Source organism: Crassostrea angulata, chromosome 1 (genome assembly GCF_025612915.1).
Source record: "Crassostrea angulata isolate pt1a10 chromosome 1, ASM2561291v2, whole genome shotgun sequence".
NCBI lineage: Eukaryota > Metazoa > Mollusca > Bivalvia > Ostreida > Ostreidae > Magallana > Magallana angulata.
The window spans coordinates 21,930,457-21,954,683 of record NC_069111.1 but is presented as its reverse complement, the minus strand read 5'-3'; the positions used below and the strand labels follow the sequence as shown (position 1 = coordinate 21,954,683).

The following is a 24,227-nucleotide window of genomic DNA, read 5'->3' as shown; positions in this document are numbered from 1 at the left end:
TAAACCTGAAATTTGCAGAGAGAAAAAAAAAACCTTTTCCTCCAGACACTGTTGATAGCTAATGAAAAAACTCGGCCCAATCTTAATTTTTCTTTTTGAAACATATGAAGTCAGGAATGTGAAACATAATTGAGAACAATGCCAGACTTATCTAGAGCCCCCTTTGTTTGATAGTAGGTTACCTTTGAAGCAGAGGTTATTTCTAATCTAAAGCATATGACAACTGAATGTTAGCATATGTTTTTGTGATAGAAAAGAACATTTTCTCAGGAAGAAAATTATGTTCATTCTCAGAACAGCAGATTGGAAAGTACTTATTGCATCCAGTTGTGGCACAGATTAAAAAAACGAGTGGCATTCAGAGTTTAAGATTAGCAGTTTTTAGTTTCAGGGCAAAACATGCGTAATTTCTTTCTATCCACAGAGAAACATATGTTATATCACTCAAGGGAAAATATTTTGCCGGATTGCATTTTACGTCTTTAAACTAAAAAAAATTGCCCCCAGAAAATTTGTTATGAAATCAATATTGTAATACAATGTACTTCGATTAATAATTAATTCTCGCAGAGATTTCTTGAAATTGAAAAGAAAAAAAGATGCAGAAATAGAAAAGTCATGTAAATTTTATCTGGAAATATCAAAGCTTTCAACATAAGGTAATTTAGATATCACCCTATTGCAGTTGATTTGCTGGAAATTTGACAGATTACATGTTGATGTGCCAATAAGAATCTGCAATGATTGATTCTGTGAGGCCTAGGAGAGTTAGCTTGCTGAGCCCTCCCCAAGATAACATCCCTTATTACCAGTTCACAATCAGTTGAAGACGAAAATCGGCATTAAAAGCCAAGTCTTCGCATTATTTTTTCTTCAAGCAATATCACCAGTAAAATAAGTATCTGATCATGCAGCTTTTGTGTAATTTTCTACCAAAGTACTAGAATTTTTTATTGTTCAGCATTTAGACGAGGCTTCCTTATGAAGAATGAAAGGGTTTGTATGAGAAATGAGTACCTAGTAATGATCTGCTAAACTGGTAATTGAGACCACTTGATCAAGATCCTTGAAACCACTAGAAAATGTGAGATTTGGCAAAGCTGGCTTTTCCTGTTAGTAATGGCTTCAGTAGGCATTTGACTCCCAAGAGTTTTTCCCTGAGTCAGTGGGGACAATATGTCTTGAGTTGAGCATCTGGTGCTCAATGTAAACCACCCCCCCCCCCCTCCTCCCCCCATACTTTGATAAAGGATCACAAATATCAGGAGATTTGAAGATGAAATAAATAATATGGAACTTGAGTCTTGAATATTGCTGGCTAGCCTTTAGACTTTGATAATTGTAATGGCATTCTTTGATGATTCTCTGATTGCCCAGCTTATACATTCTTTTGGTGTCAGAATTCAAAAGGAAAGGTCAGCAGAGAGCACGGAAGTCTTGTTGGGGAGATGCTGTTGAAGGGATATCGCGGTCTGCCTGCCAGCCGTAGACACCGAGGCTTTGATTTGTATGGAGGAAGCAGTGGAATCGAAGGTTACCGACTCCATTTTGCTTTTTTTTTCCCCCTTTGCATCCGAATTTGATATACACAAATCAGATAAAGATAGATACTGGTCAGAAGATCGACTGATCAGTTAATTGCAGTGAGATTGATGTTGCGTATAAATAGTTTAGTAATTTTTCATTTCACAGCATGTACTGCATGAGTTCTGCAGGGCTTAGTTTTTTTATGGGAGCCATTTATTCTCGGAATGATTTCCTGGCACACAAGTTGGTGGTATTATTCTGTTGAGCTGATCGACTCTGACGAAAAAAAAAATCAAAAAGATCAACGGGAGTTAAATGTGTAGGACAAAAGTTTGAGGGAAAAAAAGATAAATAAAGTTAATTTGTGAGAAGTGTTTTTCTTCTATTTCTACTTGCATGGAATATAATACCTTCAGTTCTGATGATAAATGTTATCATAATAACATGATAATCAATTAAACTTTAAACATTAAAATAACATCTAGAACCTAGCTGTAGTTATGGGAACATGTTTCAAAATGAAGAAATGCTGACATTATACCAGAGTTCATTCTTATGTGTGTAGATTCAATTCTGGTCATTTCAATATATTTACATTCAGTATATGTTTGTATTGGAAATATCCAACATTAAATTTCCTGTGAATACACTTAGCTTATTCATGCGCCAGGAGCATACATATAAACATCATCACGCGTTTTTGAGTATTTTTTTCAATGTAAGATTATAACGTTTAAACTTATAAACCAATTTGATATGTACAAATGGAAATAATCGTTAAATCCTATCTATTTGTCAATATTAAAAAAAGAATTTTTTGACAAAGTTTCTGGCTCTATATTTAAAGTTGCGGAAGCTATCTAAATAGCATGGTAATCTGGCTGTTCCATGTATGTTTCATATCCCTGACTAAAAGTGTACATAATGGCTTTATAGCGACGATACATAATATTTCAACAAATAGACATCAGTATGAAAAATATAAGCTTTTGGATGTCGTTGGTCCTATAACACACCAAGCGGTACAGACAAATTATCATACCATGCGTTATTCAATTAGTTGAGTTGTATTTGACATTTACTATTTGAAATGAATTAGACTTTAGTTGTTTCGTCCCTTTCTGCTAACCAGAAAAGCAGATTCCCAACCTCCGACTAGTGAGAGATTAACAACTTGCAGAATTTAATTGATGGTTTTCTTTCTTGCATCTTATTGAATACAATTATGAAAAATCTGCAGAGGAGTAAACAGCTAAAAGATTTTAATCTCATAATTTTTTTCTGGCTATTCTCAAATTGTGACTATAAAAGTAAGGAAAGAAAATTCATTGTTCTACATGGCATGCTAATAAAACCAGTATTGGTTCATTCACTCTGAACTGCAGAATCTTGCCAAAGAATTGGGAATGATTTCTGTGCATAATTGGTCACTATCCTGGAAGCATAAAGGACATTAAACCATTTTCCTTGACTCTGAATGAAACAGCTGATAAAGTTGCATGCAGAATGTAGGATTTTTATCCATGTAAATTCCAACAGCCTCGGGAGACTTTACTGCTACAAGTTCAATACGGTACAGACAAACTGCCAGGAGTTTTTATTCCCCCCCCCCCAATCTGTGTAAAAATGATTCAGCTGTATTTGCAAAGATTGTATTGACGTTACAACTTATATATGTGGGATTTTGCTGATTCAGGGGGAAATTGCTATCTTAAATTCTCTATCTCAAAATCTGTAAAATCAAATACACTAAAATAGATCAAAAAGCATACAAAAATAAACCAATGGCAAATTATTAGCAGTCATTAAGCTGTATAAACTCTGACGAAAGACATGGACCTCTATCAAGTTGATGCCAATAAGTCATGTTTTGAGTTTAAACTGTGTGATAATGTGTGAAAAATCATGAAAGTCTTCATTCAGGATGTAGTTGTTGAAATATCTATAAAAAAAAATAACCCACCTCCTCTCATGACACAATAGAGATCATAAAACACAAAACAACAGTAAAAACAGATAAGTTCTACACAGCTGTGTTGCAGATCTTTCAAGTTTTATAAAGCTCGATCATTGCAGATTGAACATTTACTGTTAAAACTATCGTTATAAGATAGAAACTTTTTAACTGTCATACAGAATAATTTTTGTCTCTTAATTGAAAGTACATGTATTGCATAAAGGATTGAATTCACTTCTTTTTAGAAATTACATCCAAAGTCTTGAATATTATGAATGTAGTCATTTGCATGAAAGATCAAGAAGGGGATCAATGTCATTGATTAAGGTTAGAGGTCAAACGTAAAAGTATACTATTATCGATAAAACTATTGTAAACCCGCTTTGGTTTTCAGTCATACAATTGTATGTAATTGTATTGTAATTAAACAAAAGCATTTTATAAATTACAATGGACATCTTTAATTAAAGATGTCCATTGTAATTTATAAAATGCTTTTGATTAATTACAAACAGTAGCTTTGCAAGTACCAATCAATTTAAAGTAATACTAGCTAGTACATGTACATCGGTTGATGGTTGCTGTGCCCAAGAAAGCAAAAATACATGTGTCTTGAAGATGTCAGCATCAAAAGTGATTTGTTTAATGTAATACTGTTCATTTTATTTGCCATTTGAAAAACAGCCACCAACGAAAATTTATTTTCAATTTTTCAATCTTTGTGAATTTCATTGACACCAAAGAGTCGTACTTTGCCTGTTCCAGTCTGATGAGGCACTTTGTCTGTTAAGGTAGGTGTGATAATTGATGGGAACAGATAGATAAAATTGAACGCAGGACCGCCAATGTGCTTACTTGTGGATGTTATTGATCATTGTCTAGACCCTTGCCAGTGTTTAATCTAATTTGAAAAAAGGAGAAATTTTACGACCATGGTTGATGGGTCTTTTTTAGTCCAAGAGCCATACATCTTAATATGGTTGACACCCCCAATCTATCTTCAGTGAAGATGAATTTTTCCATGGTCTTGCTTCTTGGACCCCAGCTTTGAAGCTACAACTCTGTATGTAGCAAATGTTGTCCTCCATTACCAGTATATTTGTACTCTTCTATATGCTAAGGGTGGTTGTCTTAAAGCCTTACACTTTCTTGATCATGTATTCTAGATTTAGAGTTATAATGTAGTAAAAACACATAGAATTAATAGCACTGGGCAATGGGTATAATGATGTGCAGGATTTTTTTCTCTTTCTATTGAAAGGGACACTTGATGGTAAGCACCTGAATGATTGAGTTATTCTTTAGCGGATGACAAAGCAATCATTAAATGATAAACACAACACAACATAATGATTTATGTCACCTGCCCTCTCCCCATGTTAAGGTCTGCCACAGGTCCCGAGAAAGTCAGAAGTTTGTATATATACAGGTGTAACTCGAGCCATTAACCCTGTCAAACTGGAAGTGCGCTCCACATTTCTTCTTTACCTGTAGCAAAGACGTTCTATGAGATTAATCGTAGAGGAAGTGACTCTGGAGAAAGTAATTGCATGAAAGGGCTTTGAAATTGCATGGGTCATATTTAATGATGGTTAAAAGAAAGTACAGCCTGCTGTTTGCAAAAAGTCGCAAAATAAAAATATTTTGGCCTGTTCTGTGAACTTTGTAGATCAAGAGTACCATTGTTGAGCTTGTGAGTTTTGGTAAATTGCAATCTAGTATGATATGCAACTGAACTATTGATTTCCAGCAAGGAAGAGGACTTAAGGCAAAATCTTAGCTCTCTCTCTCTCTCTCTCTCTCTCTATGTATCTCTCTTTGCCTCAATTCATTATAGGTTATTAAAAACAAACATGTTAAAAGGTTCATCACTATACAAGTTGTGGAGACTAATGTATCAATGCCCCAGCCTATCATAGAAGTTGTATCGTAGATCGTTTGTCAATAAAATGGCCGGGAGGCATGAGAACAAAGCACAGAGACGCAGGTCCTCAGTTTAACAGCTAGTGCTTACATAGAGAGGACAGCCATATTTGTCTGATGCTGAATTGACTGCTATCCTCATGGTAACAGTTTGTCAGCTGATGGACTAATTAAGGTACATTATCATACACAGAAACCAGCTCCATATATTTATCACTGGCTGATTAGCGATACATCCATCATAAAACGTCTGAGTCACTTGAAAATATTTATTCTTCAAATGAATGTGATAATTAATACCAATTCAGGTGCATGGAAAGTTCCATTAGTTCACTGCAGAAATGTAAACAGATCCACTGAAATTGCAAGACTAATTCAATAAACTACCATACCGATGGCTGAGTGTCTAGCATCAGATAGAAAGTTTAATATTGGCTTTTACATATTTGGCAAAAAATAGTTTTTATTTAAACAAGTTGACATAATTTTGAAAATGTTTCTATCCTTATAAATAATGGCATTTAGTGATGTACATGTGCCTGAATAGCTGGAAGCCTCATTCCACTGTAAATTCTAAATAGAAAGCACAGCCAAATGTAATACGCGTACAGTATTTCTCATAAAGTTCAATCTGTTCCCAAACTTTCTGCATACTAGTATTCAGTTCGGAATAGACTCATTTACATTGTAACTGCACAGAGGTGCATTTGTAGATTTTCTATTGAATAACTGTCAAGCTTATATTGCTGAAAATACATCCATGAACAATATTAATGACCAAAGACTTGAACTCCAATGATTTTTTGTAATGTTGAAGAATATCACTAACGGCTTTGTGTATTAATATTCTTAATGCAACATGTCTGAAATCTGTTGCTTGTATTGAGGAAAAAGTAATCATAATTTTCTCCCTGTGAATTAATTGGTTATGGTAGGATGTTGAAGACAATCTACATGTATAAAACATCACCTTTGGGGTCTGAAGATGAAGCCTGATACTGTCATTTCACAATTTCACCATCTATTGAAATCTTCCTAATGTAAACATTCAGCACAATCATTGCAATGTTCAGGCTGAGACGATTTTAGCTCTTCTGTTTAATCAACCACCCTCTATTTTTTTAAGTCCATTGTTGTTCAGGTTAAAGCAAACAGTTCACAACTGATACTGTGATTTGGGGGAAAATCTGAGTAAATATTATTTTTGGGGTAGGTGATAAGTCATGAATTATAGAATTAAACTTCTCAGTGTTGTTAAAATATCACTACTGTTATTTGCATTTTAGTGGATTTGGCTGATCTGCAGTGGAAATAAAAGGTTTAATTTAAATAAATGACAGTTCAATGTATTTAAAAGTATACCCGTTCTGGTAAATTGAGCACTTGCATGTATCAGATATTCTGTAGTTTGAATTATTTACACTCATCGACAGCAGCTTTAAGGATCTTTGAGACTCTTGAATCCTCATTTTGCGTAACAATTATTACACTTAAGTTGATTGTTATAGAGCTTACAAATTGTAAAAGAGATAGAGCTAACATTATGAACATTTCAGTAAGTCCTCAGTTGCTTTTGACTGGTCTAACTTTAGTTTCTGACCTTCAAAACAAGAAATTACATTCAAAAGACCAGCAAAGGTCTAACTGCAAGCTTCAGCCCACATAAATACAAAACAACCATGGTTTGAGGACACAGACAAAATGCAAGAATTTTCCTCCCCATTTTTTTTTTCCAATTTTTAATTTTTTTTTCCCTAGCTTGTTTGTCTGTAAGGTTTTGGTTATTTTCTTGTCTACTTTTACGCTGCTTTGACTGCTCCTTTTGTGGTGTCGATTTACACGGGGGCCAGTGTTCCATCCATTGTGTTTCTCTGGACGTCGGCCTATCTATAGATGTACAGGTGAAAGGCTGTACCAACACAAACAGGTTCTGACATCTATATAAATAATACCTGTAATAGGTGTATTATAGTTTAATGACACAAACATCCATATACATGGTCTGAGGGACAAAATTATTGTCTTGGTATAGCGGCGTGCAGACATCTACACAGATAAAAAAGAGAGAGAGAGAAAACCTACCTAGTTGGAGTGAGGGACAGACATATTAGATATGATGGCCTCATGATGACCAATTATTTTTGGCCTAGATAGGTGTCTGGTGGAGAGGGACATTAATGTAGCTCATCATGGGACTTGTCAACAGAGCCAGGCCAAATATATTTTTTACTGGTCAGTGGTGTAATAAACAGATGAATTCCTCTGCAGGAAGTATTTGTGGGTTACACTGTTATGTGTTCAGGGTTAGATCGAACAAACGTGTAGGATCGCTGACAACATAAAATAGGTTTTATCTTGAAAAATTGAATAAAGGTCAAGATTGGCCATCCTGCAATGTCAGTGTTTATATTGCAGATCTTTTTACCTGTTAATGATTGGACTTAAAAAAACCAAGTTTATGATTCCCTGTAGGTAAATAGAATATCGTTATGTAATTCTCTGAGGATTAAAAATGTATCAGTAACAAATCTGTAAGAGAAAAAATCAAAATGTAATGCTCAAGGGATCAACTGCAAAGGTGTATTAAGGTAAACATCTCTAAAGAGAAATGTCTCTCTGGAGATGATTTACAGAATTTATGACCATTTATCTAAGTAGTTTACTAGTCTTTCTTCAGAGATTAAGTGGTTCCATATTTACACTTTGTTTAGAAATCTGCATTTCCTAGCCATGCATGCTTAAGACTGACTTTGATGGTAGTGTTATCGCATTAAAAATCACTGGAACGTTGGACATTTAAATTTCAATTTATTTGTTGTGTGATGTATTGATAGGGATCAGCTGTACTATGAACAACAAAGAAGGGAAGGGACATTTCAGAATTTATCATTTCTGGGCAGGTCAATAGGATCTGAAGAGATCTTATGTATGATGGTAAACAGGGAAAGAAAAGGTGTTAATTTAATTGCTTTCTAATTTTATACGAAAAGTAAAAAACATACATGTACAATTTATTTATATGTATCTCGATCTGCTAGGGAAAATTGATGTGGATTTTCTCTCTTTTACGCACTTATTTAAGGGGAGATAAAAGGAAAAAGAGTTTTTAAATTGATAGCATGATGGAAGATGGTAGGAAATAGGTTTGAAATTAAATTACATGTTGTTTGTTTTTCAAGAAAAGTTCAAAAGACTTGCCGAGGTCTTGCTATAAGGTTCAGTTCTTTTGATGATGTGCAACATTTATCAGAACTAATACTGTAAACTGGATAAATAAATACAGCATTCAAGTAGGTAATATTCTTTTGAAAAGTTTATCTGTACATGTAAAAATTTCTAGGATTTCAGTGGATTTGAAACAAATCTTCTCTTGCTTTTAAATTGATTTGCACCCAATTGATTAATTGTCAGGATTTTTATTCTTGCATTTGGCCTTAATGTGATGGTGTTCTCTTAAATGAGGCTCTTAGAGGAGCCTTTGATCTAATGTTTTAAGTAAAGATATCCAAGGTCATGATAAATGCGAAGGTGTGTAAGAAGTCTGAGGCTCTCTGAAACACTTCATGTCTGCAATTTGATCTCCTGCTTACATGGCTAATTTTTTTAATTTTGCATTTACGACCATCATACACATTTAGAGATATCATATTGTTTAACATGTATATTGACAGGCATGTTTGCTTTATAAAAAACTTTATTTCAGACTTGAAAACGCAGGTTGTGTCCATTAGTTTTATTAGAGTATTAAGGTTTAATCAGATAATGTAATGACATTTTTTAGGGAAAAGGACTATATATGGTATGGGCCTAAAATGGCCCCCTAAAAGGAATATCATTATTTTACTGTAATTCTTTGTTTTCTTTGTACTGATATATATGTAATGTTTTAATGTAATGTTCATTTTGATTCAAGTGCTCACAATTTAGAAATACAGCATTATAAAGACAGCCTTTTCCCGCCATTTTCGCATTTTAGCATAAAAAAGCTTGTTTTCAAGAAGTTTTTCATTCAGGAAACATAGAGCGCATGCTTGAACCAACAAAATATTTTAATCAGAGATGTATCTAGCCAAGACTAATAAGTGACAAAAAATTTGTCCTGGTTCAAACATGCGCTCTATATTTCCCATTCGTAAAAAGATGAGAAAAATGTCAATTTCGACTGATTTCGATTGAATTTTTGAAATAGCGTCACTTCTGACGTCATATACTGCAAGTGAGTGCAAATAAATCAAACAAATCTGTGAAAAATATATTTTATATGAACTCTTCTAAATTATAACATAACATTTTATTGTAACCGAAAACTTTAAAAAATGTTGAATTATGGGGGCCAAATTTTACTCTTATCATATATAGTTCTTTGGAATAGTTATCAGCAATGTGAAGGATGACGTAATAGCAGATCAATTAAATTTAGTGGATTAATTTAAAAATAGTAAAAAGCAAGTTTCTCATTTCCAACACTGCAATGGTGTACCTGCATTGTTGATAAAGCGCAAGGTGCAGCTCGGTTCAATCTTTGTATGCATCAGTACACCATGTTTACCTTCATGTTATCCAACGGATTGGATCATAAAAAAGTAAAAGAATCCAACTGACAAGGTTCAGGAGAGGTAATCTGTTTAACTTTGTAAAATATCAAATTTTCTCAAATTTCAGAAGACAACCACAAGTTTAATCAAAGAGGTGTTGACCATTGCAGAATCAAAGTACTGATCACAGCGATAGCAGACACATGTGAGTACCTCACTATTATTACACTGATCCTTGATGTGAATGACTCTTCCCATCATCATATAGATAGAAATTCTACAGTGTGAATCAACTGGCTGTGACTGGCCTTGTGGTGATAGACATAAAATGCATTAAATTTGCATCCAACATGTGTAAAGTAATGGTTGACAACCATACAAACGGTGACTAAGAGGATGTTTCACACATGGTTAGATAATTTCTTCAAATGCCATTTCTATAGATACAGATTAAAATTGATTCAGACGTTGGAGACAGGTAAAATTGATTGCGTTCATATGAAGAAGTAGACTAGCTTGGTTCTCTATTCTAATTATGGTCATTTTTGTAAAGTATGTGGCAAAATGTGTAATTGCAGCTAAATTTTTACATTATTTCACACCAGGGGTGTAAATAAGATTGAACCTTTGGTTCATTCGCGGACTTGATGTATGGTTTCTCTTTTGATGGATAGTAAGAGCATCCTCAGTCTGCTGTTTTTGGTCCCAAGTTGGAGAAAAATAAGATGTCAAAGCCCTCACTATAACTGGAAAAAGTACATACAAATGATTAAATGCATTTGCTAATAAATTTTGAATGTCCATGCCTTAATGCACATGAGCTTCAAATGGATAGTAAAATTATCCTCAAGTACCGATAAGCAAATATGAAGTAAAACAGCTAATGAATTAATCATTTGAATACACATTTAAGTAGAAATGTACAAACAATAGAAAATGAATTGCAAGTTTAATTAAGGCAGCTTTAAATGAAGGAATACCTGCAAATGCAGGACACACTTGGGACAATTGGGTTCAATCAGCTTGTATGGTATACAGTTACTATACTCATTGAAAAACCAACACTTTGAAGCAGACACTTTACATACTATAGACCCTCGTTGTGACTTTGCTCACAATTGGCTTTGATAAAAAAAAAAACATTGTATGTTTTGGCATGTAAATTAATTGAAGAGTTGGTATTGATCGATTAGGAAGTGTCACTCCTGATAAGTCTCCATTAATATCAGCCTATTGGAGGTCACATTAGATTGCTAACCATGCCTGGTCAATTTAAAAGGCAATTTTCCCTGATAAGAGAGGGTCATATCTGCACCAACTTGTCTTCTGTCCTCAGAATACAATTTCCAAGTGGTGACTGGGATAAGATAGCAGTGGGGATAGAAGGGAAATAAAATTACCAGCAAACAGATAAGGGAGATTTATAATAAATTGACACCCAAACAGAAGGATTACTTCAAAAACTAATCGAAAAACGGTGCTGAAAGAAAGGCTTTAATTGAAGCAGAGTAAAAAAGCATAAGCAATTCAGTTGTCTAAGAAGGTGTTTTAATTCTTGTGAGAACAAGCAAGGTTTTTTTCTCTTTTAATTGCTGATGTCAGCCTAAATTCTCTTCAACATTTGATCCCTTGATTAAATTTCATTTTGAGGTTAATGATTGGAGTTCATTGACGTGTATTTTGGCTATCCGAGCAAAAAGAAGTGAGGAAACCCAGCATGCATCTGGCTGTTTTATGTCTGCGTAGAAGGAGGGAGGATCAAAAACTGATCCTCTTGCATGCGGGAGGTGTTTACATGAGTCACTCTGGTACGGAGGTTCCAGCGTGGATATATGGCACTGCTGAATCATGGCACTTCTACCCTGCTGGTCACGACCAGGTCAACCCCATGCTATACATGCACCTGTAACATATCAGAAACATGTAGAGGGGAGGTATCCAGAGAGATGCTATCCTATTTAGTACACGAGTGACCCGACTTTCTGGGGGCTGTCCTCTGTAATTAGCTCCGTGAGCAAAGTTATTCTTAGGTACTCAAGACATTTGCATCTCAATTGTGTAAAGATAATGCGGCTGTTTTGTCAAATTGGCTTGCGTTATACAGGTTTGGATCTGGTGGCAGCGCTGATATCCACCAAGACTGATGTTACCCTGCAGCTCGGTTGACACTGATGTTGTATATTGCTCCTAAGGATACAAGAAAACGGAGGGAAGTCAGTCTGTACAGTTGAGGCAGGCTCCTGTCTCGGATGCAGGTGAATGGCATTCTGCCACAGAGAAATTTCTTAGCACTTTAAACATTTGGAGTTTGGAGTTTTTTCATGTAAAAGTGTGTTACAAATTACCGTTTAGACATTAATCCCCAAAAAATTTGTAAATCATAAAATAAAGCTAGCGAAAGCAGACTCCTCCCAAAAAAGTAATCAGAATTTAAATAAGTGCAGTGATTGTATGAGGTGTTTCAGGAATGGGTTTCACCTTCAGGTTTTAAAATCATCTTTTTTGCAATCTTTATGATAGCTTTGGAATATTCAAGCAGTTTAACTGGAGTGTCTGGTTTCTATTATGTTGGTGCATATTGAATAATAATTGTAGAAGAAAGTGAGCACTAAAGCCTATAGGCCTCTCAGTAAAGAAATCATGATAGGTCATGCTGATAATACATGTTAATGGAAATGGCAATGAACTTGTTCCTAGAAATTCCTCGGTTCCAAAAAAAGGGGTGGTCTCTGATGTTCTGTTATGTTTCAAGGATTCCCCTCTTGTTCTGGAAATCCATATCTAAGCAGTTTTGTTTCTGCCATTAAAAACTGAGGGTGATAAAAGTGATATAGCTTTGACCTTAACATCTTATCTGGTTGGTTACAGTGGTTGGGAGCATACGGAGATATGTCATAAAAGCTGGGAGAGTTCTGAAGCCAAAAATATAAAGCAAAGATTTATAAGATTTTAATTCTCAGTTTATTGATATCACTTGTAAAGATATTCTTATGTTTTTGAAATTGAGAGTCCAATAGGAGAATGGTACAGGGAGCGATGGGGTGTCAAAGGGGAACAACTCTTGATTCAAGTATCCCTTGTGAAGGAAATAAAGTTTAAATTTTTTTAATCTTCAAAATTTACCAATCTGATTTTTTAGTGTTTTTTTTTCCATTTTTTTCCCTTAAAATATTATGAAACTCTATTAACATACTGGATTCAAAAACACTGCAAAAAGTACACACTTTAAATTCGCCACACTGAATTGGGTTGAATGTAATGGAGTATCCCAGAACATAGCAGTTTGACTCTCTCTATTGTTTCACTTCTTACTCTAAGATGTCTTACACCTGTCTTATCAAGGAAATTAATTGGCAAAGGGCTGTGATGCAACAGGTGTAACATGTTGATGCATGATAATGTATTACATCAGAGATGCAGTTTATCCTGTTCCAGCCAATCAGATCTAAGGACATGGATTCACTAGGGACTGCAAGGAAAATGCCTGATATTCAAATAATTGTTCCATCCATACAAAAAAAAATTTTGGCTTTTGATTTTGATTCAATTGATTCTGTGGGATCCCACTGGATTGGTTCTCGATAATGAAAGGTAATGAAATGGATGAAATTACTACCTCTTGTTTATCTATATTTGATTGCAGCATGAAAATTATACCCCCCTTATGATTTCAAATCAAAATCTTTAATTGTTTTAAATTCTAAATAATTTATTGTGATGGATATGGACACCACCTATTTATTCTTATTTTTCCTAATGTAAATGTACCCAATTTTCATATTTAAAATATTAAGAACGGCATGTTAAGAGAGTTCAATTTTTATAAAATGAAATAGTGTATTGATTTTTAAAAATTTTCGAACTTAAAGTGAACAACAACATGGAAAGAAATAATAAGCCTTTGTAGTGTTCTTCTAGTTCATATTTTTTTTTTTTTGGTGGTAACAGAAATATTTAGGAGAATCCGTAAATCTGGCATCACACAGTATTGATTTCTTGGCCAATATTTGGGATAAATTTTGGCAGATTTAATCCTAACAAAGACAACTCGGAAAAGAAAACTTTGCGTTCCATGCCGGTGAAAATTGAAATTGCATCAAAGGACTAAATTTTTGATGTATATATACACAAGTATATAAATGCTGTCTAATAATATTATGAATTTAATTTAATAACTAATTGTGAACGAGTGTGCAGGCATCTAGTAATAACTTGCCTACCTTTTATCATGAGTTATGGAAAAATCCTGCATTGATAAGATTTTCAATACAAAACATAAAATTTACATCTACAGTACCGATTCACTACATTTATGGTGAAACATCTGGTGTTTATAAATCAAATATGGATTTTTATTATTTGGGAAAACTCAATCAAGATTGCTTTGGTCTTTTATAGAAACATGTTATGGACTCGGGTAAGCATGCAACAGCTGTAGCAAAATGTGATTTTCTAGATAAAAGGTTCAGTAATGTGGCAGACAAAAGGATCAAGATGTACAAGGGCAGAAATCATTTATAAATACAGTTATACCTATAAATCCTGTTGAAGGGGGGGAGGGAGTATTTAAAGAAAAGGAGAATTATTTTAGCATTAAGAGCACTAGCTCACATAGAAGGCATGCACAGAGCATAAAGTTTGTTCAGAGGAGCATATGGTTTCTGGTTTTCCGTCAATACTTATGCAAAAGTGCCTCATTTCTAAACAGAGTTATGCAATTATGCAGTATAAAAAACGCTCTGCAGATCGAAGAGCAGCTCAGAAGAGAAAAACAGATTGAAATTTATTTACACAAATTGTAAATTGTGGATATGATTGAGCATAAGGTAGACAATACAAGTAATCAGAATGCGTTATTCAGCAACCGCATGCTGTGATTTTTTATCCCTTGACTGTGAAGAACTTGGAACTGGTGAACTTCGTATCCGTAGTCCTTAAGGCTTTTACTAACATACCTGGTATTAAAGGTATAAAAAAGGAAGCATTGGACATTGGTAGGTGGAATTTTTTGTATTCCATAAAGTGTTGCATCTTGATCAATTTAGAAAAACGAGGTTACACTGAACATACTAACCCAGTACAACTGATGCTTAAGTTACATGGATGGCTGAAGGAGTTGTGCCATCATAGGGTAGTATCTTACTCATCTCATCTCAGAAGTGTCTTAATCATCTCATTAAGGTAGTGTTTCACTGATTTTGTTTTTAATTTATAGAGATGTTTGAATGAGTTTGTTCCTGTGATCTGCCAATTGTGGTGTAGCTTGTATGATAATGGACTGGAAAACTACTCACAAGAGACATATTCATGAAAACTGGATAGTGAAAAGTTACAAGTTTAATTCAATTTCATATATAGTTATACAACTGTAGATTTCCCTGAACGTCTCTAGAATTCCAATACTGGAGAGCCTTAAGCCTTGTAGAGGCTTGAATTACATCATTGAAGCCCTCTCAGTCTCTGCGATTTCTTTCTTAGCTTCATGAACATGTCTCCTATTTCTTCTTGTGTATCACACAGAGATTAACTGTTGTCGGCAGAATACGGGAGCTTGATTGGATCAGTTTTGCAATGGCTCATCCGGAAGGTGATGGATATTGATTCCAAAAAACACATCACTATGGAATCGCCCTCAATCGACTTGTCATCTGAGCACCAGAGTCACTTTATGAGGGCCACTGGTCATCGTTAGGCACAACCTTAGAAAATACCCTGTCAAAACTAGAGAGGCGTTAATGCAGGACTTCAATTTGCTATGTTCTCATAAATCTAATTTGCTACCAAAAAGAATATAGCAGAAAATGTATTCATTATAATATCTATAGGTGAAAGGATGCCATTTTTTCTCATGTTTAAAGCCATTGTGGAAGAATTAAATCATTTGCAATGGTAAGCTTGACAACAGTTTGAAATGATCCTCTGACAAAGTAAAAATTTTATGGTTGTCATTTTGAAATAAGAATTATCATTTTTGGCTAAGAATGCATGAAACCTTTGATTCTCTGCTTTGATATCTCTTTGTTAGTGATAATAGTTTGTTTAATATGCAATATTGTTTTGCCATAGAGCATTGAAGTTATGGCACTGGTCTCCTTTGTGATACTGTGACATGATTTTGACTGATTTGGACATCCATGCAGTCTTTTTAATGGTGAAGGTCATTGTAGGTCCTGCAAAGCCCAATTCTGCATCTCATTTCCTCTTTGTTCTTCATATTTCATGCTTCCAGACTTCAGCAATTACCAGTAAGAAAATTTTGAAAAATTGATCAGATAAATCCATATAGTTGTTGATAAATCTAAAGTCCTTTCACATGCATGGAAAGAATTCAAACTGGCACCAATTGATAGAGAATTTCTTCATAGGAGGAAAAAGTCTCTTTATTAATTGCATGTTTGGATTCATGTGTTGCGTATAAAGATCTTTGACTGGAATCATCACAACTCTTAATTCTTTGTGGTTCTGTGGTGCAGAATTAATTTCACAGCATGAAACATGATGATTGGGGAAAAAATCAGCATTGATGAGGCACATTCCTTCTGGGCCAGTGAAGAATTAGGAAGGATTTTCTGCCTTGGGCATCTAATTCCTCCATAGAAATTGGAATTGTGGGTTCATGTAAGGTCACATATTTATTTATTTACGGTGAATTGCCAAACCCTTCGGAACTTTATCACTCAGATCAAAGCCATTTTAGCTGTCTTAGCTGAGGCATTTGGCAAATTTTGTAGCTTTATAAACAAAAACAATTTAGCATAAGGCTTCAAAACACCTGATTCATCTTTATTTTTGAAATAATTAATGATATCAAAAATGATATTGTTTACAGACTATATTTTATAAACTGTTCAGAATTAAATTGTTAAGCTATAATTATTCTTTTTTTACTGTAGTAACGCAACTTCCTGTGCTGAAATTTTATTCAGATTTAGTTTGACACCAAGATCATGTATCTATGATCTAACGAAGAAAAACCCTACAATATTGATCTTTCAAAAAGACAGTTTATTGGGTCATGCAACTGAATATTTTTGTGATTTTTCATGTTGTGTGTAAACGATTTTGAGAACTGGGTCCCTGTTCTTCGTGATGTAAAAAAAAAAAACCCATTGATCAGCTTTGTTTGTTCTTCATTGATTTCTCTCTTGGAATGGCAAGCAACAATATCAAAAGCCTCTCAGATTTTTGGTATGTGATTTTTTTCACATCGGCTTTCAAAGAAAATAATTCCGCTTTAATGACTCACTTTGAATGTAGGTTTTTAATTACAGTATTGCCAATTTTAAAATCAATATATTCCTAACGTTGAGTCGAGGAGACAAAATTGATGCTGCATTGATGAGCCGTCGCTGTAAATAGCTATATAAAAGCCGCTGTGTTCCAAGTAAATGGACCAGATTGTAAATTAATGTATTGAAGACCAGTCATGGGGAAGCTTGTAAATTAAAATGCAGAGAAACAAGTGCAAATGACATTTACAGGCAATGCATGCACATATCTTCAAACAAAGGGGTGGCTTCAAATTTGCAATTAGTACACAATTTCTATTTTTGCACTGACATGTTGCTAATAGATTATTTTTTTCACTATAAAATGGAGAGATAATCTTTCTAAATATGTCTTGTACATGAAATAGAGGCCAAAATGGGAGATCTGTTTTATATATAAACACCTTAAATGCAAATTTTAGTTTATGGATGTCTTAATTGCTAATGAGTCGAGAAAGGAAGGAATTGACTAGCTGTAAGTGATATCAAAGTAAAATTGATGATTTTCCAACTGTATCATTTATCAGTCCAGTGATGGTATTCCATTAGGTATAATGTCATTGTCGCAAGATTTGAAGACTGTCTGATTGCGACTTTAAGTACATCAACTACCGAGTATTTGATGGAGCACCTGCACACATCAATTGACGGCATGATCCAATCCAATTGATATCGATCGTCTTTTGGGTCCCCTTCAATTTCTTTGATGACAGGGTTTTTTTTTCTCCGATTTCTTTTCTCTTGTGATTTTTGCTTAGTGTGTGTTTTTGCAATTTATTTACTGTTTCCCATGCCACTGCCAATTAACTGGTGGGTGTTTTTAATTATAGTTTTGGAAAATTTTTCAAACATCTCATCTCATACTAATGATTGTTTGAATACAAAGGGAAATGAATTCAATAATTTTCCTTTTTTATATTTGATAAATCTGTCCTGTTTCCTATGTAGACTGTGTCCCTTAGATAAAAAGGCTTAAAAATCAAATTTGGAATTCACATGCTCATCTATTTCATAGTTCATTATGCAGAATGCATTATTAAGAAGTGTATAACACATGACTGTAAACTGTAAAACCAGGCTATGCATGGTGACTTGAAAGTTTAGTAACATCATGCCTATGTATTATGATCTGATCATTAAAAAAATGTACTTGAAGAACTATGTTTTCTAAATGAACATTTTGTTCATCAAAATTTGCAGCTTCTGAAAAGTAATTTTGCTAGTAACAATAGACTGATTGTAAAAGTGCATGTGATTTTAGTAATATATACTGATATGTGAATAATCGCTGTATGATAGCTTTAAGAGACTGAATGAACTTCTAGGAAGATAATTAGTTTTAAGATAATTGAATTTTCTCCTATCTTTACATAAAAGATTTTAGATTGTAATAGGTTCTTTGACTAGGTATATTGTTAAAATGAAAACTTAATTCCTGCAGCCTAACTGAGAAAAATGTAATGAATTATTTTATATCACCCTGCAAATAAAGTTGGGAGGGGGTATATTGAAATCACCATGCATGTCTGTCTGTCTGTCTGTCTGTCTTTCTGTCTGTCTGTGGACCTCAGATTTTATCGGGAACAAGTTTTAGAAACTACTGCTACTGCAAGGATTTTATTTTCAATTTTTATATTAATATCTCATAGAGATTGATGCATAAGTATTGGAGATATTCAGGTTTTTCAATGGAATCATCATGTCTATCTTTCTATTTTTTTGTCCAACTGTTTGCCTTTTTTGTCTGTGCATCCCATTTCATATCTGGTCCATCATGTTTACAAGAAGAAATATCAGGGAATTATGGTTGGTGGCCTTACCCCAAATTGAGGTCATTGGCAAAGGTCAAGGTAATTAAAAAATGTTATTATACTTTCATGTTAAATAATGAAATTTGATTGGTTTAGACGCAGTTGATAATCCGTTCTATTACCCTCAGCGTTAGCAATACACTTAGAAACGGGTAATACAACGAATTGTTACATGGGCATAAATTATGCGCATACGGTTCGCCGTAGAATTCACGTCATTTCTATATAAAAGCAATATAAAAATTCTCTAAAAATTAAGACATTCAGTATAATAAAATAAATAGTGCCTGTTTGGGAGGATAACAGTTGAAATTGATACCCCTCGAAAACCATTGTCAACCTCCGCTTCGCGTCGGTTGACAATGGTGTCCTCAGGGTTGTCAATTTTAACTGTTACCCTCCCAAACAGGCACTATTTATATCATGCTATCCAAAATGGGCGATCCATCATGGGGTATTAGTTTATCCCGGACAGTTCTGGTTTAGATTGAATTAAAATTTGATGGACTTGGTCTGTTACCAAGTAGTTATCATGAAATCCACGGAAAAATCTGATTGGTGGAAGTATTATTCATGAGATTCTTCCAGGAACTAAAGATGCATACAGATTCCATTTATTGGTGTTCAAACAATCACAAATGGTGAAAAACCATCATCCTTCTACAATATATTTTGCAGAACAAGACAAATGATTTCTTTAAACTTCAGGAAGTGGAGGTAGATTTATTACTCATTGCCTCCATATAATTGTTTAAAGTGCGATGTAACATCAATTTTTTTCTAGTTACAAAATTGAAGTAAGTGCTGCCATGGAAACCTATTCCATTACGGAGTATTTAGTGTACTTGAAGCCCGGTGGATATTATAGCATTCTCTTGAAGTAGAAATTTGGTGGGAGATGACAGGCCACAAAGAGGTGTCAATTTCCTGTCAGGAACCTTTGCCCAAGAACTCGTTATCGATCATCGACTGCAGGTTTTCATCCCTTTCTCTCGAGTGATTGTGCAGATTAATTCTCGGTGATGAAATGTGACATGAATTTACTTATCTGCATGCAATGCCAGGAAGAAAGTTCCAATCATGTCAAGCAAATGCGACAATTATGAAATCTTGCACACACACATTTCTGACAGCTGTCATGATTGTCTTCCTCTCTCTCCTGCAACCTCTTAGTTGGTATTAAGTCTGTCATTCACAGCTTTGTTTTCTGGGAAGGGGATTTTTTGGAGTGTTGTTGATTGATCGGAAAGATGGGAAAGGGGGGGGGGGGGGGTTGGTCAAATGACCATGATACATGAAAGTACATATAGGCGAACCCAATATTGTTCTATATGAATGTGCTAGACATATTACTGTTGTCTGTCTATTGATTGGTAGATTTCTAGGTGGCTTATCATATTTGGGTGTGATAAACATAAAGATTCTTTCTTTATTTATTATCATATACGGACATTTGGAAAATTCTTACCAAAATATGAAGGTAAAGCATGCATATTTCTAGACACTAATTCAAAGTTACTGCCACTAATTTCAGACTAAAAAATATTCTGTAATATATAACAATTTTTTTCTCTAAGAAATTTTCAAATAATAATTTAGATATTAAAAATGGAGCAGGAAGGTGAAGACAAGTTTTTATACTTATATAGATAAAAGCCTTTTAATAGGGCACAGAATTTATGGTATTATTTTATTTGACATAATTTATAACAAATACCACGGATTTTAAAAGTATACTAGCTGAAAAGGATGGGTGTATTGGTGAAAAATAAATAAATTGTGAAAGTATCAATATATCAACAAAATTTACTCAGTTTGATCAAGTAATGCTTACGAAAATCCTATTTTGATTTCAATTTTTTTTTTTAAGTATTGCCTGAATAACCTGATAGGCTACAGTACAGCTCACGAGTATCCCAACACCCACCGTGTAAAAAACACGGTGGAAAACGGTCTGTGTCGCACCGTGCACACGGTGTGACACCGTGTATGTGTATTGGAAAATTCAAGAAAAAGCACCGTGTCACACCGTGGCCGCCCGTGTAACTCCGTGGCCACTGTGTTACTCCGTGGATATCGTTACCTGAGACGTTGATAGAAATAGCGTATGTTTAGAAATAAAGAGATTATGGCTAAACAAGGGTTGAAACATAATTATATATCCTTTTTATATCTAAAAAAAAAAAGAATGTCGACTTAAGTTGCACGGACCCAGAAAATTGTCGAGGCTGTCAACGTGAATTTAATTTTTTGTGATCTGAAAACTCGACGTAAATGGGTACCTTTAATTCATTTGTTCTTAAATAAATTGAAATAAATTCACCAAAAATATTTAATAATCAATTAATATATAATCAAAATTCAAATCAATTTAATTCATCTTGGGTTTTTTTCTTAACACACGTGATGTTGTAACTGACGATCCTATTAAAATGTCGGGAGCTTAAACGTCTTATTTCTGTTATCTGTAAACACTTTCTGGTTTATTAATTAATTTACAGCCTTACTTTAAACCAATTAAAAATGAGAAATGAAAACATTTCAGATCATGTTTTTCTAAAAACACGTGCTGTTGATGTGCTGTAGTAAATAACAACCCCATATTACCGGTGACTCGAATAATTTGGACTTCAGCTATTTATGTAGCAATAAATAAACAAAAAATCACTTTTATATCATAGATTATAGATAAATACATGTACAAACTCTTGTTAAATTATATTTAAGCATTGTACATGTGTAAAAAATACACCCGCATTTCATAAAATAATTTTCAACTTTATTTCCGTATAGCTCGTAATGGCCTCGTGATTTCACATGAAAAAATCACTCGTGCGATGTACGGAAGCTGATCAGATACACAGCATTGTCTTTCATCTTGGGTTCTATACACAACAGGTGTTATTGTCTGTCTTGTTAGATGTCATTTGAATTTACAACTACCTACGTGTATATTTGGACGTCTGAACAGGTGTACTCGAGATGCCGTTATTCACACCTTTCCGCGAACACCTGTTTGGTAACTCATCACAAACCGTCGTGTGTATAGTCTGAATATATCTTACTTCTACTTTGTTAGTTCAATGATTTGTCCTAATCTCTAACAACAAAAAACTTGTCTGTAGATATGTACACAAACAACTACACGTAAGACTATCGGCGCGTGGATCCGGGGAACAATTCAGCAACATTATATATGCGGGAATGTCACAAAGTATTAACTTGCGATAAGAAATTATTTACCGGGTACATTTACATGTATGTACAAAAAAACCTGATTGATTATAAAGATGAATGAGATAATACCGGTAACTTTTTGCAAGCATTTAGAATAAACACAACTTTATTGATGTGAAATAGCGTCGAAATTTTAACGAAAAATCTTATTACATCGTGAACTTTACAAACTTTTAGTCATTGTGTTGAAATCGTTATTAAAACCATGGATCTAAAATAAATGAATTAAATTCATACAAATAGAACTCTTATAATTCTAAAAAGATTGCACAAAAGTACAGAGAGAGAGAGAGAGAGAGAGAGAGAGAGAGAGAGAGAGAGAGAGAGAGAGAGAGAGAGATTTTACAACGTAATATTCCAACCCTCATGCATGCAGTATAAGAATGAAGAAACTAAACATGTCAAACACTGAATACTTCATTGTTAAACATTTTTCTATTTTGCGGACTTAAAAAAACAATAGAACGACATTTTTTCCATATCATTGAAGGAGCACGTGGTCTCTCTCGCGGGCTGATTTGATTGACAGGGATAGCACGTGGACCCTGACTGCATATATTCTATCGCAATTTTAGGGAAAAGGGTTCAACATAATCGAAACTATAAATCTAACTTATTACACTGAATTACAAGTAAAATTTACTTAAACTCATACTGGTATTCTCTCTCTCTCTCTCTCTCTCTCTCTCTCTCTCTCTCTCTCTCTCTCTCTCTCTTATGACGATCATTAAAAAATAAACAGTAATTATTGCAATACTGAGTAGTTTCTTGGAACACAAATAATTTCTAAACTCAAGTTTCTATAAAGATGAAATAAAAAATTATCAAGTACCGATCCACGGACTCTAAGCGCTATGAATATGTACCGTGCGGTACTACATGGACAAGTACATCACTCATATGTATAAAAGAAAGAAAATTTGAAAATATACTAGATATAAAGCTGTATGATTATATTATTTAGAGAAAGTACATTTGTTTTCAACAACCTGTTAGATTTGTTATCGTTGAAAAGAGTATAAGTGAGAAAGGATCACAGTAATGGTTCTATGCACTATTGAAACTGCCAAACTACAGTAACTACGATTACTACTACGTTTAATAACGGACTGAAACAAAAACTTATGGAACCGTTTATTTGAATTTTAAAAAGGAAAAGAAAGTGTTAGTGTTTAAATTGATCAAACCTTTATGTGGGCGATAACGATTTTTAATATTAACAAAAATCAACCGTGTCAATCGCATACGTCTGAAAATTGCGTGCATAAAATTTTTTATTTATTTCTATTTCTTTTTCTTTGATTCTCGTACGTCAATAAATATTTTATTCTTTATAAGTTTTATTCCTAAATCCTCCTTTTTTCACAGGTAAATACCGCGTGTTACACCGTGTTATTGTCCGTGTTGCATCGCGTTGCACCGTGTCGCACCGTGTTTTTTCTCGTCCTGTGGCTGTAGCAGAGAACAATAGATCAAAGGTACCGACACTTCCACGCTCAGCGTGGACTTTCAAACACGGTGGTCGGTGTTTTTGTCGGGATACTCGTGAGCTGTACTGTAGCTTCTTGTTCAACATAGACCGAATTTCCGCAACATTCAATAAAAGAGCCTTCTAAAAATGGGAATCTTTTAAAATTTTAATGGGTACTTGTGTAAACATAGTGAGTATACATAGTCAAGAAACAGAAGTGTATTTTACATCCAGTTGTAGTCAATGCAATGCTGCCAAATCAATGTATGTTGGATACCTCTCCTGGGGACCATTGGAGATTGCTGGTGGCGGGAGGTGATAATTGATTTATGATATGGTAATTTTCACCCTGTTTCCCTGCTAGGATCAGCTCGCAACATAGAGCAGACATAGTGTCAATCTCATCATTGAAAGCTGATACGCGAGTCCATAAAACTTGACGGTTTATGCCGAGGAATCAAGCTGATCAAAGTCTTCAGAGAGCTTTGAATGGCTTCT

General features: G+C 34.3%; 1 protein-coding gene across 6 annotated transcripts in view; it reads left to right on the top strand.

The window, feature by feature from the left end:
- LOC128187756 (poly(rC)-binding protein 3-like) overlaps nucleotides 1-24,227 on the top strand; it is a 66,625-nt gene that overhangs the window by 5,015 nt on the left and 37,383 nt on the right. For all 6 annotated transcript variants that reach the window (XM_052858418.1, XM_052858393.1, XM_052858409.1 and 3 more), the window contains exon 2: nucleotides 10,070-10,147. The gene's annotated coding sequence lies outside the window, so the exon portion shown is untranslated. The remainder of the gene's footprint in view (nucleotides 1-10,069; nucleotides 10,148-24,227) is intronic.